Raw genomic sequence first — 18,805 nt, 5'->3', positions numbered from 1 at the left:
TCCTACATGACCCCCCCCCCCCAAACTTTGGGACAATAAACTAACCTTGACCAGGTGAGTCTTCTTGCTCTAAGTGGAATATCTGGAGAGCCCATCAGCATTGCTGTGATCAGTACCAGGTCTATGCTCCACTGTAAAATCCATCCCCTGTAGGAAATGGACCACCTAAGCAGTTTGGGGTTTTCACCCTTCATCTGATTTAGCCACAAGAGCGGCTTATGGTCTGTCTGAATGGTGAAGTGAGTGCCAAACAAGTAGGCCCTCAGCTTCTTCAGGGCCCAGACCACAGCAAAGGCCTCCCTCTCAATAGCTGACCAATTTTTCTCTCTGGGGGTCAGCCTCCTACTAATGAAAGCAATAGGCTGTTCATTACCATCAAAATTCAGCTGAGACAGAACAGCTCCCACACCCAACTCAGAAGCATCTGTTTGGACAATGAATGGCTTGGAGTAGTCTGGACTATTTAGGATAGGTGCTGTGCACATGGCCTGCTTTAGGTCATTGAATGCTTTCTGACAGCTTGCTGTCCACTGAACTTTCTTTGGCATCTTTTTGCTTGTCAGGTCATTAAGGGGGGTCACTATGGACCCATAATTTCTGACAAACTTTCTGTAGTAACCAGTCAGGCCCAAGAAAGCTCAAACCTGAGTCTGGGTGATTGGAGGAGCCCAGTCCTTGATGGCCTGTATTTTACTCTCCAAGGGTTGAACCTGGCCTCCACCTACAAGGTGGCCCAGGTATACAACCTGTGTCTGCCCTATCTGGCACTTTGTGGCCTTGATAGTGAGGCCTGCCTTTTGCAGAGCCTCTAACACTTTCCTCAGGTGGACCAGGTGATCCTCCCAGGTGGAGCTAAAGACAGCAATATCGTCAAGATATGCTGCACAGAAGTCATCCAGCCCAGTGAGGACTTGATTCACCAACCTTTGGAAGGTGGCAGGTGCATTTTTCAATCCAAAGGGCATTACCACAAATTGATAATGCCCACCAGGGGTAGAAAATGCTGTCTTGGGTTTGGCTTCCTCAGCTAACCTGATTTGCCAATACCCAGCTGTCAAATCAAATGTACTTAAGAAGTTGGCAGAAGCCAATTTATCTATAAGTTCATCTGCTCTTGGTATTGGGTGGGCATCAGTCTTAGTGACTGCATTGAGGCCTCTGTAGTCTACGCAAAACCTCATCTCTTTCTTACCACCCTGGGTGTGAGGCTTTGGCACTAGAACTACTGGGCTAGCCCAAGGGCTATCTGAGGGCTCAATGACTCCCAGTTCCAACATTTTCTGCACTTCAGTTTTGATGCAGTCTCTAACATGATCAGGCTGCCTGTAGATTTTACTCTTGACAGGCAGACTGTCTCCAGTGTCAACATCATGGGTACACCAATCAGTTTGGCTGGGTGTCAGAGAGAACATATGTCTGAAGGATTGCAGAACTTGCCTGCAATCCTGTTGCTGATGTTCAGTGAGGCTGCCACAAAAGACAACACCATCAACTGATCCATCATCAGGATTCTGAGTGAGCAGGTCTGGGAGAGGGTCACTCTCTTCCTCCTGTCCCTCATCTGTGGCCATGAGCAAGCTCATGTCCTTCCTGTCAACATATGCCTTGAGCCTGTTAACATGGAGCACTCTGAGAGGGCTCCTGGGAGCTCCAAGGTCCACCAAGTAGGTAACCTCTCCCTTTTGCTCAATGATGGTGTGGGGCCCAGACCATTTGTCTTTCAGAGCTGCTGGGGCCACTGGCTCCAGCACCTACACCTTCTGTCCTGGCTGGTACACAGTCAGAACAGCCTTTTGGTCATGCCAAGCTTTTTGAAGTTCTTGGCTGGCCTCCAGGTTTTTAGATGCCTTCTCCATATACTCAGCCATCCTGGAGCGGAGACCAAGTACATAGTCCACTATGTTGGTTGCAGGCTTTTTGAGAGGTCTCTCCCATCCTTCCTTCACCAAACACAGGGGTCCTCTCACAGGATGCCCATACAGAAGCTCAAAAGGGCTGTAACCAACCCCCTTCTGTGGGACCTCTCTGTAAGCAAACAAGAGGCAGGGGATCAGGACATCCCATCTTCTCCTAAGAGTTTCAGGTAGTCCATGAATCATCCCTTTGAGGGTCCTGTTGAATCTCTCAACAAGCCCATTGCACTGTGGGTGGTAGGGTGTGGTGAACTTGTAGTTCACACCACACTCCTTCCACATTGCAGTCAGATATCCTGACATGAAGTTTGTACCTCTGTCAGAAACGACCTCCTTTGGAAAACCCACTCTGGAGAACACTCCAACTAGGGCTCTTGCCACCACAGGAGCTGTGGTGGTCCTCAGGGGAATAGCTTCAGGATACCTGGTGGCATGGTCCACCACCACCAGTATAAACTTGTGCCCTGATGCTGTCTGGGGTTCCATTGGACCAACAATGTCAATCCCCACTCTTTCAAAGGGAACCCCCACCACAGGTAGTGGTATGAGGGGGGCCTTTGTTGTGCCACCTGACTTACCACTGGCTTGGCAAGTGACACAGGAGCGACAAAACTCCTTGGTATTCTCATTCATATGGGGCCAGTGAAAGTGTGAGACAAGCCTGTCCCAAGTCTTTGTCTGACCTAAATGACCTGCAAGGGGAATCTCATGGGCCAAGGTGAGAAGGAAACCTCTCAGAGACAAGGGGATGACCAGCCTCCTGGTTGCACCAGGCTTGGGGTCTCTTGACTCAGAGTACAGGAGTCCATCTTCCCAGTATACCCTGTGGGCACCTGTGGCATTCCCTGCAGCCTCAACAGCAGCCTGCTGTCTGAGGGGTTCAAGGGAAGGGCAGTTTAACTGTTCCTTCCCCAGGTCTGCTCTGGAGGGTCCCCCTGAGCCCAGAAACTCAACTTGATCAAGTTCAAGCTCTTTAGGCTCAGTTTCCCTCAGCTCTCTCAGATCAGCCTCCTCAGAGACTTGATCCTCAACCTGGGGCAAGGGGGAAGGCAAAGCCTTACCCTTACTGCTCTTCTTCTTGGAAGGTGTCTGGTCCATAATTTCAGGATCCAGCACCTGTTCAGTGGGGCATCTTCTGGCCTGTGACCTAGTCACAGCGAGCACATGTGCTGGCAAGCCTAACATTTCCATGTGAGTCCTCTGCTCCACTTCTGACCATTGTGATGACTCCAAATCATTGCCCAACAAACAATCAACTGGGAGGTCTGAACTGACTACAACTTTCTTTTGTCCCTTCACTCCACCCCAGGAGAAAGCCACAATTGCCACACTATGACTAGTAGTGACATTGCTGGCATTGGTCACCAGGAAATCAGTACCTGGCATGATCTGTCCAGGGTCCACAAAGTTAGGTGTCACCATGGTGACACTGGCACAAGTGTCCCTATAGGCCTGAGCCATCTTGCCATTTATCAAAGGTGTCTGCCTGTATTTGCCAAAAGTATTGGGACTTATCTCAGGGGATATATCCATATCCCCTGTACAGACAAGGACAGCCTGAGTGAGTGTGCCAACTAAGTTGTCAGACCCCTCAGTACCCAAGGTTAACCCAACTAATGCCTTGGGAGGTACACTACCACTACTGACTGTACTAGGGGGTGCAGTTGCCTTAGGGGCTGTAGTGGCAGGAGTGTGTCCTCCTCTTTTGGTGCACTCACTAAACCAGTGAGATTTACTTTTGCAGTACTGGCACCACCTTTTTGACTGGCCTTCTTTAGTCTTCTTCTTCTGGGAAGCCTGACCCCCACCCTCTTTGGTTTGTTGGGGACCTGGTGAAGACTTCTGGTCATTTTGTTCACTCTTAACATTACCCTTCTGGTCTGCTTTCTTCTGACCACCCTGGTTCTGGTTCTGCTTAATCCTTGTTCTGACCCATTTGTCTGCCTTCTTTCCCAATTCTTGGGGAGAGGTCAGATCTGAATCAACAAGGTGCTGGTGCAACAACTGGTTCTGACAATTGTTTAAAATTTGTTCTCTCATCATAAGATTATACAATCCTGTGTAATCTGTAACCTTGCTACCCAGCAACCAGCCCTCCAAAGCCTTAGTGGCACAATCCACAAAGTCAGACCAGTCCTGAGACTGAGTTTTCTGGGTGTCTCCGAACAGCAACCTGTACTGCTCAGTGGTTAAACCAAACCCATCAACCAGTGTATTTTTCAGGACCTGGTAATTGTTAGCATCCTCCACTCTTGTAGTGAGGGGCTTATCTCTACCTTTACCATCAAAGGAGAGCCACAGTATAGCTGCCCACTGACTCTGGGGAATGCCCTGCACAGTGCAGGCCCTCTCCAGAGCAGCCATCCATTTCTGGATGTCATCCCCTTGCTTAAAGGGGGGCACTATTTTAGTCAGGTGTTTAGTATCTAAACCCTTCTCTCTATCTCTTGGGAGATTGCTGCCACCAGTGGGGGCTAACCCACTCATCTGCTGCTCTCTAGCAAAGGCAAGCTTCTCTTTGGCCAGGGCAAGTTCTTCCCTTTCAATCCTCAGTTCAGCTTGTCTCGTCCTAGCCTCATGCTCCCTTCTCTGAGGGGAAGTAAATCTCCCCTGTGGAGGATTCCTTCTCCTCTGAGAAGAGGCATTAGAGTGCAGAGATCTATTGGAGTCCCTAGAAAGAGATCTATCTCTCCTAACTCCAAGGTTAGGCCCACTTAGGGTTAGCACTGGGGGTCCCCCAGATCCTAGCCCAAGTAAGTCTAAGTTGGCCCTGGTTAGCCTTATGACTACCTCAAGACCTTTGTCTACCTCATCCCCAGAGAGTTCCTCTTGATCCTCCTCCTCAACTGCAGTAGCAGTGTTGGGGAGGTCTGGATCTCCAGAGGTTCCCTCCAAGGCTGGCATGTTCTCATGTAACTGAGAAATCTTTCTGGCATCATATGTCTCTAAGAGACCTATCAGAAAGGGAATGGTGGGGTTAGACCCCTGCTTCAGTTTCCTGGAGACACAGATCTGTCTCATCTCCTGGAAGCTGAGAGCTGCATATCTTGAAGTGACCTGTGGAGGGTCAACACTGACCAGGGGAGTCTCAGTAGATTCTCCCTGGGTAGACATGCTTTTCTAGTGAGGTGTAAGTGGTGCACTTACCTACACTATGTGTTTGCCTACTGATCCCTTGCTAGAGTTGTAGTTTAGGTTGTGCTAGGCCCTAGGAGCTACAACAGCTGGTTCAGTAGAACTCAGAGTATTCTAAGCTAAGTTATATGTACCTTTAGTACTTATGTGATCTTTCACAAGATATTCTTAGGATATGTGTGGTAAAACAACAGCAAGCTCAAATCCCAACCGCTGCTCACCAATGTGAGAAGTTGGCCTGATGTGCAGTGCTCACTATTCTAGTGATCACTAGATATCAGTCCAAACAACCCTTATTGATGATTGGTTGTAAGTCAACCTTATAGACCAGCTATCCTAGTAGCATGGATACGAGCAGTCTAAGGCTAAGACTCTAGAGGGCGTGTTAAGCCAGCTGTTTTACCATCACATTACCCCTTGAACACCCAGTGAAAGGACACCACACAAGTGTTATGAAAATAAACAGTGTATTTATTAGAATCACAACAACCCTGTACTCTTTATGAGGACAGGGTGCTAGGCACACAACAAAACTCTTACGAAAATTCTTAAGTTAGCACAGTATATACAAATGCCCGAGGGGCACGAAAAACCATATACTCTAAAAGTGGAATGCGAAATTACTAGCAGGTAAGTACAGTACTAATGGGCTTTGGAATCGCTAGGACTTGACTATAGAATCGTTAGATTACTTCTAGGAGGCCCAGGGAACTCGGGTGCAGAGTGTGCACTCTCACGCGGGATGCGGGACAAAGTCTATGGGAGCTAGTAAAGTTAAAGTTAGTGTTCACGGGCGAACCCGACCTGGTAGGGAGAAAACGACAGTGGATCCTGACCCTTGGATAGTGAGGCTATGCTGGGACACCGAAGTGCCGAAGTTACCTAGCCCAGGGGCTGCAGCTGCATAGGTCTCAAAAGACGTCGGGAATCCTCGTTGCCGGACCAGGAGCCTGGAAGAAAGATGCTGGCAGGCGACCAGTGAAGAGAGTTCGAAGTGATCCAAGCCTGGATCTCGAAGATAGATGACACCTGAAAGCAGAGGGGACCAAGTTCGTGACTACTAGCCAGTAGTCAGTGGGCACCAGGAGGGCACCGGATGGTAGTCACCTCGACTAGGTGAGTGGGCGACGCTGGCTCTGCAGATCTCACGGCCCAGGAGGCGTTGTCGGCGACCAGGATGGAGAGGCGAGCTGTCCCACGATGGATGAAGCTGTCGGCGTCGAAGTTACCCAGGATTGGGCAACAAGCCTTGGCTAATTTAAGCCCACGCGGTGGACTCAAAATGGCGTCTTGAGTGGACCAGGAGGGTCCGGGGTGCTCCTCTTCTGGAAGGGAGCAAGGGCCAGCCTGGAGCAACCAGACCAGCAGCAGTGATGTCGTCGGGCGTCGTCAGGCAGGCCACAAGCCAGCGGGCTAGTAGCCAAACAACGCGGTGAGCAGCAAAAAGCAGAAGGGCCCCACGCAGATCGTGGAGATGCTGGGAGGCTGCACTTCGGTGCTGGAGCTGCTCAGGGTCGGGACTTCTCGGACCCCAAAGCACTCACCAGAAAATTACTCGGCGGGCTTGCTGTGCAGAAGTCGTGCAGTCTTGCAGATGGCCGGTCCCTCGAGGTCTCGTCGCACCCACGGTTCTCAGCTGGGCTGTAGAGGTGGGTAGAGGTCAGAGGTGCCAGGAAAGCCGGTTCTCGTCGAGCTGGGCAGTCGGATTCCGGAGGAAGGACTTACAGCAGACCGCAGTGTTCTTGCGATGGTGCCTGCGGATGCAGGGTGACTACTCCTTAGTCACAAGGGAGAATCTTGAAGAAGAAATCTTGATGTCCTTTCGTAGAAAGTCGTGTCTTGATTCCAAAGATGATCTGATTTGGAAGGGGGCCAGTCTCTACCTTTATCTGGAAAAAGGGGGCTGGCACGCGACTAGGTCCTGCCCTATGGGTGGGACCAGGAGAGGGGTGGTTACACCCACTTCCTTGGCGGGCTTTTCCCCAGCACAGGGTCTGGAGTGTCCCTGGAACTGGTTCAAGCCAGCCTATGCACAGTGAGCACCGGGGTGCCACGTGCAGTCACCTTCCTCTGAAGCCCTGCCTACCTACAATACACAAAATCCTGTCTGGGACGGTGCTGGCACCGCCCCTGGCAGGAAACCCTTTGTCCTTATCTCCTGCTCTGGGAGGACTCCCAGCAGCAGGAGGGCAGACTTGTGTCTCGGTGGCAGCATCCATTTTGTGGAGCTGAGGCTATGTTTGACTTTAACCGTGGTTACAGGCTACATGCATGTCGTGTCCCTCTAGAAGGGTGGAATGCTAACCCCGTCGCCAGAATTGGCGAGGGGTTAGTATTCCAATCCGTATGACACCTTACTCGACATGTTTTGATAAAGCGATACCAGAGTTGGCATTTAACCGCGAGGATTATAATGCACTTAAGAGTATATGGTATGCGATATCATGGGAACGGCTAAGGGATGGATCCCGAAAGCCGCAGACAGGCTCAGCTCATGCCAGAGCACCATCTCACACGATTCCAAGCACTCTGCCTCCAGGATTGTTAAGGCCTGCCATAGGAGTGACTGATAGGAGATCTGTGTGTCCATTTTAGGGTTAGATATAGGGATACTATATCTAAAGCAAAGGGTGAGTACACCACCTTGCCCCAGCTGTCGTGCAGCCAGTTGTGTCAGTTTAGTTAGTCAGTCCAGGGGTGGCACAATACATGCTTCAGCCCCTGGGAGACTTCTGGGTGCACCTCAGCCCTGGGTACAGGGACTTGGAGAGGGCCCAGTGCCAATTCAGTACCTGAGTACAATTTGGATAGAGAGAACAGCTAGGCTGTGGGTCTGATTAGCAGGCCCACAGCCAGGGAAAGTCGTAAACCAGTGCAGCAAAAAGCAAAAATCTGGGTGATCATAGGATTGCAGACCCTACTCTCCTACACTATCTTAAAGAAATCATTGGCAGACCCGTCAGACCTGAATTTCTATTGCCCAATATCCACATCCCTACACTGGCAAACTATTAGAAAAATATGTTCACACGCAGCTTAGCAACCACATAGACAACTTCAACCTGCTCAATCAATTCCAATCAGGTTTTCGAACAGGGCACAGTACCAAATCAGCCATGACCAACATAATAGATGACACATTAAAAATATTGGACCAAAACAAAGCATGTTTACTAATCCTGCTTGACCTATCCTCTGCCTTCGACACCGTCAAACACGACAACTTACTAGAGCTCTTGAAACATAAAATGGGACTATCTGGAACGGTTCAAAACTGGTACACTTCCTTCCATCAAAACAGAGCACAAAGACTCAAGATCAATCAATCTTTATCCAAGCACACACCAGTCACTTTAGGAGTAACCCAAGGATCTTCCCTCTTCCAGACACTCTTCAATTTGTTTATGGAACCTCTCACCGGGCTTCTCAACTCCTCAAATGTCCACTACCACATGTACGCGGACGACACAGAACTCTACATTAAGGCCCACTCACTTGAGGACATCAAGTGCCTTAATTCAACGCTCCAAAAAACGCAGACCTGGCTGGCCAAAAATCACTTAAAACTAAACACCCTCAAAACAGAACTTCTCTTAATTGCTCCCCCCAGCCAAACAACCATCATCCACCAGTGGATGAAGCACCTAACAGCACTCGATGGTCAACCTCTCATTATCAGCTCTGCTAAATAGCTAGGAATAACTCTGGATAGTAATATGCAGAATCATATCCGTGTTGCAACTAATGGAGCACATTTATAGGTGAACACCCTGGGAAGACTGTAACCCTTCATACCCACAAATGCCATCAAAAAGGCAGTCCAGACTCTAGTAATCCCCAGAGTGGAGTATGGGAGTGTTGCTCTCTGCGTCCTACCCAGATCAACGACTACCCCGCTTAGAGCTTCAATCACCGCAGCCGCTAGACTCATCACAGGCTCCAGAAGAAACTGTCACATCTCCCCTGACATCTGTACCCCCAACTGGCTACCTTTTGGGGCCAGAATCCATCTAAAAATTGCCTGTATGATACACAATGCATTGCATCACAAAACCCTGAGATACCTAGCAGAGAAATTGGGACTATCGGGTGGTAACAAAACCACTAGGAGTTCCTAAAAACCTTCTACTGAAACCACCATGATTCACCAAGAAGAAAACATATCACCTTACCTTCTCAGGAATGGCTTCCAGGATTTAGAATGTCCCCTGAAATGAGACAGAACCCATCCGCGGCATCTTTAAAAAAAGAAGTGAAATCGGTTCTCTTGGCCAAATTCACTTGAACTATTTTATACAGTCTTGCTAGTCCGTAATAGTTACCACTGCAGTATCAACAAAACTTATAGTATTTGTATGTGTATGTCTATCACCTATATTTGCCCTGTAAAGTGCTCTGATACCCGGAAGGGTCTTGTTCGCGCTATACAAAACCTACAAAATAAAAAATAAAATGAATAAATATACTCATTGTTTAGCCTAGCACAGATTGGCTCATGTGTTGTTTGATGAACACTCCATCAGACAGTGCAGGCCTTACAGACTATCACAGGATATTAGATATTAGACTATCGCAGGATATTATCAAAGGAAGGCAGATTTACTTTGAGTTGCAAACCTCACTACATTCATGTTTACGATGGCAGAGCAATACATCAGGTCACACCTATCTTAAACATAAGTGCAACGAAGGAGGAGTAAGTCTCTCCTTTCAATGAGAAGAGGTAGCAGTAATGAAGTGTCAGACCTCTCTAAGGCTATGGGATGGGAACAGTGGCATAACAAAGGCCCTCGCAGGGTGGGCGGGCCAAGCTCCAGGGGCCACCTCAGCTCAGTATCCTGGCCTGAGAGCTCCCGAGTGAGTCAGGAGGGGAGCCCTTCAATGTACTTGGCACTGGGGGCCTCACATTTTGTTACGCCACTGGGTGAGCAAAGGCTTATTACCCCGTACAGAGCAAGAAATGTTATGTTAGGAAGAAGAGGCATCAACCCGTGCAGGGAAGATGCATTGTAGACAGAAGGGAGGCAGATAATAAAGATGTTACGGAGTGAGATGTTAGGTAGCTGTCGACTCATGCACAGTGATGGCCATTGCCGGGGCTGAGCAGGTGAGGAGGGTGTTAGTTCTTTTCGGATTATAAAAAAGGGGGTCAAGAGGATCAGTTACAGTGTAAATATGGAAGAAGGATAGCATGAGTTTAGAAATAAACCCATTTAAAGGAGAAGAGAGAGGAAGAAGATAAATTTAGTAGAGAAATAGAGCGGAAAGGAAAGAAGAAGGCTCTCCACTTACCTCTTGGTCCAGGCGTGTGCCTGCTGCTCTTTCCGCTTGTCGTCCTTTCAGACCCACATTCCTTGGTAGAAGCAGTCAATTGGTTATCAGCATCAGTTTATGATAATCAAACTGTCCTCCCGCCCCTCTCTAGGGACACGCTGCAGGGGGACAGGGATCCTGAAGGTCACTCGATGATTGTAAGGAGAACGTAGGAGATGGATAGCATCCATAATTTGGTTATTTATACCATGGTATACTGGTTAGTCTCTATCCTTACATTCACAGTGTGATCTCCAGCAAGTTGAGCAATGGCAGGTATAATACCCATCCCAGTATTCCTGCCTTTCAGAAAGGGTAACCTGATGAGGAGGCTCTATGAGTTTTCATAGATGTTTTACCACAAAACATCTGTCAAGAAAGCACCAGCCAGTGACTGTGTTGGTTGGTGCATTAAACCATGATGAGTTGCTGCTGCTTAAAGAGTGATGTAAGGATGTTGCCGATGAAATGTTCTTGCACCTCCCAAGCACTGGTCAACATTGCTTGGACGCCAACCAAACGGATTTCTGTTTAAGAGGGCCCATATTCGGCTGATCTATTATTTGTACATAAATATAGAGGATCCTGGTTGTGACTCTTAGATGTGCTGCAGTTAGCGTGGAATGGCGGTATGTCACGTACAATGTGTTGGACCGAATGTAGTAGAGTTGCTGCTAGCTGCTATGTTGCCTGGTCCTTGATGATCCTATTTCTGTTACAGTCCATCACACCATACTTGGCTGAATGTCCATGGGAAGAAAACTTAGTACAAGGCCTAGGTCAGTGCATTTTCAAATGTCAGCAGAGTGCTGTTTATGAATGAGAGTTCTGCTTTTTGGGAGATGAATAGAAATAGAAATGAAAGGGCATTGCTAGCCTTGCCGTCCATACTTCAACTCTGCCCACATATCTGTGGTTAGGTGGCCTTTATCAATTTTAGTACAAAGAAGTATCTATCAACCTCACAGCATAGGTTCTTGCCTTGCAAAGCCTCTGCTGTAGGAACCTCTGAGGCAGTGGATTATTAGTTTGGGTGTATAGGACTCCACCAACAATAATAATATCATTATATTACTAGGTCAGTAAAGGTTTTATTAATTTAAACCTGATCTCAAACTCTCACTTAACTTAAGAAAATATATAAAGCATTTAGAAGTACCAAAATAGTTAAAAAGTCAAAAACACAATACAATATTAATCCCACTCCAATTTATAAAAATAAGGAATAATTTAACGAACAAATGAAACCAAAAGAACAATAATCAGATAGGGGGAAACTGAGATTTCTGAATTTTAAAAGCTGTTAGCAAAAATAGCGGCAAAAGGGAAACAGCACTAACAACGGACAACTGATCGTGCTAGACCAGGGCAGAGTCAAAAGTTAGGCCAACTGTGGTCAAGAGTGTAATAAGATGATCTGTAGCCGAGTAGTATTGATTGAAGATAGTTTATTGATGGATTTCATAAAGATCATATAAGTATATTTAAGTCTCTTCTAAGCCCCACCAGGAGTAGCTCTCCTGCTACTCAGCCCTCTTTTCTAACTGTCATCCATCTATCAGGCACACCACACATTCCATATTACCTCACACACTCAACATTCTATCTTTCACCCAGATAGGCTGAGTAGCTAGATAGGTTAATGGAAAAGGCATATGGCATCCAAACCAGGATACTACATCACCTTCCCCCTTAGAAGGAATGAACAAATGAACAGTGTAAAAATGAGAATGGTCATTTTACAATTAAACTTGCGTTGAAAATTGTAACTATCATAAAACATAAAAGTTTACAATGCGACCATCCCTTCCCCTTTTTTACGTAAAACAGAAATAGATTGATAATACATATTTTCGCAAAAAATTATAGAAGATATGATGAATAGAATTGACCGTAACCCACACACGTCAGTTGGCCAGACCAGCAAAGTGAAAGAAACGGAAGAATCAACAATTAAATTATGCGAACGAGTAAATCACCAAAAAGTGCTTAATTAAATTATAATTTCTATAAAGTGACGTGTGTACAACGTACACTAAATAGGAATATGTAGATACTAAACATTAAAGTCACATGCAATGTATGCGATTTGTATAAAATAAATAGATGACAGTCACGTGCATAGAACAGAAATAAATATAAATTTGTATGAACAAATTTGTGACAGTCATTTCTATATATGCTAATGCGTAGCATTTAACTATAAATTAAATAGATGACAGTCACGTGCATAGAATAGAGATAAATATAAATTTGTATGAACAAAGGCATATGGCATCCAAACCAGGATACTACAAAGAGCGAGTCAGACGTAAGGATTGGGTTAGTCCGTGTTGAGAGCAACCCTTTTTTCTTAGAAACAGTTCTGGATATTGACGGGTCGCCGAGGGGTATGTCGGTGTCAAAAGCAGCAGTCAGAAGCTGCAGTTGTACACGACAGGTTGCAGGAAAACAGGACTTCGATGTAGTAGACGAAGGTGAGAGAAGTATGGGTTTCTGTGTACTGGCGATCTACGCCGTCAAGCGGGTCATTGTCATTGGTGGTGTTGAGGAAGCTGCGGGATGGAGTCAGACCCTCGGGTAAAAACTTGCCATGTGCCTGATAGGAGAGTTCTGTGTATTTTAAGTAATTAGTTTTACTCCATTTTTATGCTTTTTCACTTACCTTTTAGGCTACAGGTATCTGGTTGAAGCAGAAAATTACTTCAGGAGCTATGAAACCGATGTGTCACTGGTTTGTGATACCTACAGCTATAACCAAGTCTCCCAATGCTCTTGTGCGATCTACGTGTGAGATCTGCCCTTGTATTCAATGTATTTTGCATAATCAACGGAAACAGGTATAAATTCTTTAATCCCTAGTTTGAGTCTGATGCTACCATGTTGGTTCCACCTTTCCTCATACTTGGAGTTTTCTACAAGAGGCAAAACTCTGTAGACAGCTGTGATTGTTGCTTGCCAGGTGCTAATGTCAACCTACTGTTTCTTTACTGGGCAGCAAACCTCGGGGCATATTACCAACAACTAGCGATATTTATCGCTAAATGGGCTTAACAAGGTTTTTTTATCGCTAAGCATCGCCGGATATTATCGCAGAGATAACGTGCTATTAGCAACGTTTATCTATAAAGGGATAAAATATCCGGCGATAGCAGCGAAATGCGTGAATATCGCTGAAAATACAGCGATATTCACGCAACACCAATAGGGTCTTAGCCATAATAACCCATTGGATATAATGGCTAAGAACTGGTCTGAGCAGGCGTTAGCTTTTGGAGATATTCGCGCTTAGCGCAAATATTTCCATTGCTACGCCTGCTTTGATAATAGGCGATAGCGATGTTAGAGACTGTTTTTAGTCGCTAACAGGTTGAGTACGCCCACTTTGCGTGTCATTAGCGATAAATATCGCTGACATGCAAAGCGGGCCCCAAACCACTCGCTATGGCCAATAAGCTGTCGCTAACTGCTGTTAGCGACAGCTTGCTAACAGAGCGATAGAATTATCGCCGCTTAGCAGCCGAAAACGGCCTCCTTCATAATATGCCCCCTCGTCTTTCTGGACCCTTGCTAACAACACTAGTATCACCTCTTCAGGTAAAATGTGTTAGCTTGGGTGTGATTCATTGTCTTGTGTTACTTGTAGAGGTATGCACTGTTTTTCCCCCAAGCAAAGTTCCCTATTTTTGCCCAGTGCAAAGCTTGCAAACTTTCTTACTTCACTTTTAACTTTGTCTGAGCAAAGTTTTCATGTGCTTTACACTAGTAAGTTTCACGGCATTCTTTTCTCTGAAAACATACACACTACAAAATGCATGCAGAACATTATCTGAAAGATAGCGTTTTGTGGAGCTTTTCTTTTTTTTAAATTGTTTTATTTATCATTTTTTCTCGGCATGAAAAAATAATGTACAAAATCGTTAGATAGAAATAGGTCCATGGTCTGGCATTTCCCAAATACCATCCTGCATAGATAACGTAGTACAACTGGATCAATAAACACAGTGGTGCTGGAAAAACACAGACCAATAGAAATAGTCCCTCAGGACAGCAAGACAATTGTGAGAAACAATTCCCGCCGACCTTGATACATTATTAGATCGATAGTGTAAAGATAATCTGAATCCCTCCCATCTGACCACCTGATACTACTCCGAGTAATTCACAGTCCTCACCCTTGGCACTTGAGTGTCCAGCGAACGAGCACCGATACTGAGTCTAAAGGTCTTTATTTTATTTTATTTTATCCTCAGATCCTGCATGGGGGGCAGATCGTTCTGATTCCTTGCAGCCAAGAATTGGAACCTATTGCCTATTGATCTACGCCTTGCATCTTCTGAGGCTAAATTTCGCAGAGCCCTCAAAACACATCTGTTTCATCTAGCTCTGCCCTAGCTCCTCCTCTCTTGCACTCAAGCAATCTCAGCGCAGGGATACGCCGGTGAGCGTAGCTAAGCGCTTTACAAAATTCCAAAATAAATTTAAAAAAAATTAAACAATATCTTCTATTTTTTCCTCTCATTGTCTCTTCTCGCATCATGTACCTTTCAATCTCTTGCCAACACCTGGTGACTGATTCCAGCTGTCGTAGCACTGTCTGCTATTGAGGTATCAGTCTACCTCAGTCCCAGGTCCACTTTCATCCTGAGTCGAATATTCTTTTGAGACATATCCATAGCCAAGTTTTTCAAGGGATCAAGGAACTTCTCAAGATCTTCAGATCCCCAAATTCCCTGTTCATAAAATGTATCATTATATATACTGTTCCTGGTTCAAGCAGTCCATGTTTATGTCCCACTTTGGAAGTCAGAGCCAGGAACTTCTTGTATTTCACATATGCTTCCTCTGAGATATCCACTGAGATTAAGATTTCAGGTTTTGATACATATACAGACCATTGTATATGAACATATATTTCAACATGTCTTGAAGGAAAGTCAGTAGAAACGGTAGCATGTCCATCTGCCCAAACAATGCATGCTGTTGTATCTACTAATATCACCCAGGTCCACTAGCTTTCACTTAATATTCTGAGGTACCATGCCCCAATCCTGGCCTACTAAGTGTCCAACTGCTTCTCCCCCAACACTATCTGCTGCATACATTGAAATGCGCCCAACTTCGCTCATTGGCTTCACGTCTGCGGCCATCTTCAACCTACTCGCACTAACATGATTGCAGACCTTATGCCACAGGGCAGCCAGAGACCATCTGGATGGCTTTTGGGTTATGCAGATGTTACTCGCCTGGGCTGGATTTTAAAAGATTATGCAGTTATTAACTTTACATATCCCTGCGAGCGATTAGTGGCTGAATATTAATTGTATTGCATATGCATTCCATAAATGAGCACAATGTTGAAAGAGAGGACAGTTTGAGGCATTTTGTGACTGAAGTCTTTGCATGTATGTGATGACATCAGTTAAGTATTAAATGAAAGAGAAGAGCTTGTACCTTTAATATTTACTCCTACCTCTATTTTTATCTAAGACGTCAATATTGCCACAAATTTTCTCAAAAAACCCTTTATATATTTGATTTCAAGTTTGGTGATAGAATTAAAAAAGAGTTTCCTTGCAGCATAAAGGCGCATATCCTGAAAAAAGGTTTTGAGTCCCACAGGATTCAAACAATGCCAGACTGAATTATAATGTTCTTTTCTGTGAAAATGTAATATGGGTTAGTAATGTTTACATCAATGGAGCTGAGGCAAGAATTGCTCTGAATCAAATTATGAATTTGCGGATCTCGGCCAGAGGACTGCGGGGAGTCCTCAAGAGGGTTGAACAAGTGTTTGTATAAACCTAAACCTTATCATGTTATTTAAAACTATTCAGAGAGTTGTCTTGCTGTGTTGCACTGCATCAAATATTGATTATTCTGACCCTGAGGGTGTATCACAAGAATCCTACAACACACTTAACCTGATGCAAAAACATACACTGGATTGCTACATAAGGAAATTTAAAATATAACACTTGGTTCAATTTGGTTGTTTGTAGCATTACGATAAAATCCCTTGATGAGTAAAACCATGCACAGGAGAATTTGTAAAAATATCTTCGACAACTCTCAGCGTACTTATGTTGAGGACTGGCCTCAGTTTCCGAAAAGATAGCATTAAGGATTAGAAGAAGTTTGGTAAATGTAGCCCTATCACTAAACCAGAAATGAATCTACACTCATCTTTAAAACAGTGCTGCTTTTTGGCATTATAAAAAAAAGCAGCACTGAGGGCTCCACCCTCACTACCTAGATAACAGCCATACTTGTTTCCATTCCATTCCTTAACACATAGGAACATAAAGTTGCATGTGCCACTAAAGTAATGCTGATTGCTCAAAGTAATGTAATCCGTAATTTCATTTTACCGTTCATTTAATGGGCAGAAAATGTTTTCTCTTGTAAGGCTGTATATATTTACAGAACTCTAATTAAGAGAGTGCTTGATTTTGTGAAGTTTTATAAGACGTTGGGGTATATGTATAAGAAACTGGCAGAGCGTGGTGTTATGCCAAAATTTTAACGCCGCGCTCTCTCAGTTTAAAAACTCAGGGATGAGCAGTATTTACCAAAATATGGCACATCCCTGCGTTTCCCCTAGCACTAGCGCTAAAGAGGCTGCCTAGTGCCCGCGCAGGCACCCTAGCTCCCTTTTGCTAGGGTGCCTGTGTTGGAGGGGTGATTGGTTATGTTCAGGAAGAGACACCTTCTTGCACATAAACAATCTTAACAGGCGATTTGCTCTATCCATGTGTGCTGCAGAATACAGCACACGTGGAAAAAACAATAAACGAGGAGCAATATGACATTTCTTTTCGTGTCACCTGTTTAAGACCAGTTATTTCCTGGTCTTATTTTTGGTACTGCCCCATACCTTGTAAATATGGGGCAGCATTGCCAGCCCCTTTTACGCTAAGTGCTGTGTGAATAGGGGCACTATTTACAAGGCGGCGATAGTGACCTAACAATGCCTTGTAAATAGGGCGAAGGAGTTAACTCCACCAGATGGAGTTAACTCCTTCGCCTTATTTACAAGGCATTGTTAAGTCGCTAACGAGACTAAAAGTGCTGTTCTGGTGGCAGTAACTCCTTGTAAATATACTCTGTTTTCTTTAAATTTCTATTTGCAGGGTAGAACCCGTACATGCTGCCAGCTTCAGTAGTGGTGGCTACCAAGGTTGTAGCTATTCACCTCAGGCGGGTCCTTGGAGTATGAGCTATTCCTTTATAATTTAACACATTTTTGTTTTTCATTTTCAGACTGTTGCAAGTACAGCTTGGCTGCTGATGAAGAAGACACCATGTTTTATTCCTGACAGAGGTAAGCATTTGTGTTTCCTTCTTACTTCAGTATTGCTGTACTCATTGCTTCCAGAAGGTTGTGTTTGCTCTGTTTGATTGTGATATTCAGAATGCTGTGCATTCAAAGTGACACTGCTTTCACAAAGGTGTGTCTAATCGCCCTCTTATTTCCTGAATGTACCAATTCTTTGTTTGCTAGAAGCACATGGAAGTTTTAGATCAGGAGTGTTGTAGTTATCGAGTTTACCTAATATATTTTTCATATACAAACTAAAAAGTAACACATTCTTTAAGAATGCCACTGTTTATTTACACAATCTGCATTAATGACTGTATTAGTTTTGACTGTTTTACCAAAAAGTACATCTGTTGTTTGGAATCTGAGAGCACAGATATATTGAGACAGATACATTCTTATGTTTACTCTGTACAAATAGACAGAAACTGTTAGATGAACACATTTATGAAGAATTGGTTTCTGTGCGATAAAAATATTGGCAAATGAAAAGGTGTAATTATGGTTGGTTATGAATTTAGGGCTACATGTATGAAGGCATTCTGCATTTGCAAAAGTACCAATCCACACAATCAGGCTATTTTTGATCGAAAAAAATCCTTTTGGTGTGTAAGAAACTCAAATTGCAATGTTGCGACTATGTACCGAATCAGTACTTGGAAGGGGATTGTGTAGGGCGGTGCTTTCAAATACTTATTCAGAATGGTATGTACTAATGTTTTGTGACCAAAATCTGGTCACCCAAAATGAATATTTTATTAATTATGCAAATGTAGTGGTAACTCATTCGACTCCTCTTTCTCCGTGTGAATGTTGACAAACACATTGGCTGGTCTTCTGACCCTATCGTCCACCATCCCTGTGATGGCTGGAAATCATAGAGGGTCACAATTTGTGACCTACATCATTATTATTCACAAGTTAGGTTGAAATGTGATGCACTGTTATTTGGAATTATGTGAATTGACTTGTCAGTGTATAGGTTGGTATTGAAAATACCACACTGGTTGCAAAAATACTGGTTGCAACATGCGACTTGTATTTTGCAACCAGTGTTTAGTACAGCTGTACCTTAGTACTCCAGAATGTGTCTCAGACTTGTTAGGTGGCATCTTAATGTTTT

General features: G+C 44.8%; 1 long non-coding RNA gene across 1 annotated transcript in view; it reads left to right on the top strand.

Annotated features, from left to right (window-relative positions):
• The window catches only part of LOC144826350 (uncharacterized), a 613,456-nt gene that overhangs the window by 319,303 nt on the left and 275,348 nt on the right, over positions 1-18,805 (top strand). Inside the window, exon 2 of the long non-coding RNA XR_013609801.1 lies at positions 17,625-17,685. This is a non-coding gene — a long non-coding RNA (uncharacterized LOC144826350). The remainder of the gene's footprint in view (positions 1-17,624; positions 17,686-18,805) is intronic.

This window comes from Lissotriton helveticus, chromosome 3_2 (genome assembly GCF_964261635.1).
Source record: "Lissotriton helveticus chromosome 3_2, aLisHel1.1, whole genome shotgun sequence".
Classification (NCBI taxonomy): domain Eukaryota; kingdom Metazoa; phylum Chordata; class Amphibia; order Caudata; family Salamandridae; genus Lissotriton; species Lissotriton helveticus.
This window is presented reverse-complemented; position numbering and strand designations above follow the sequence as displayed.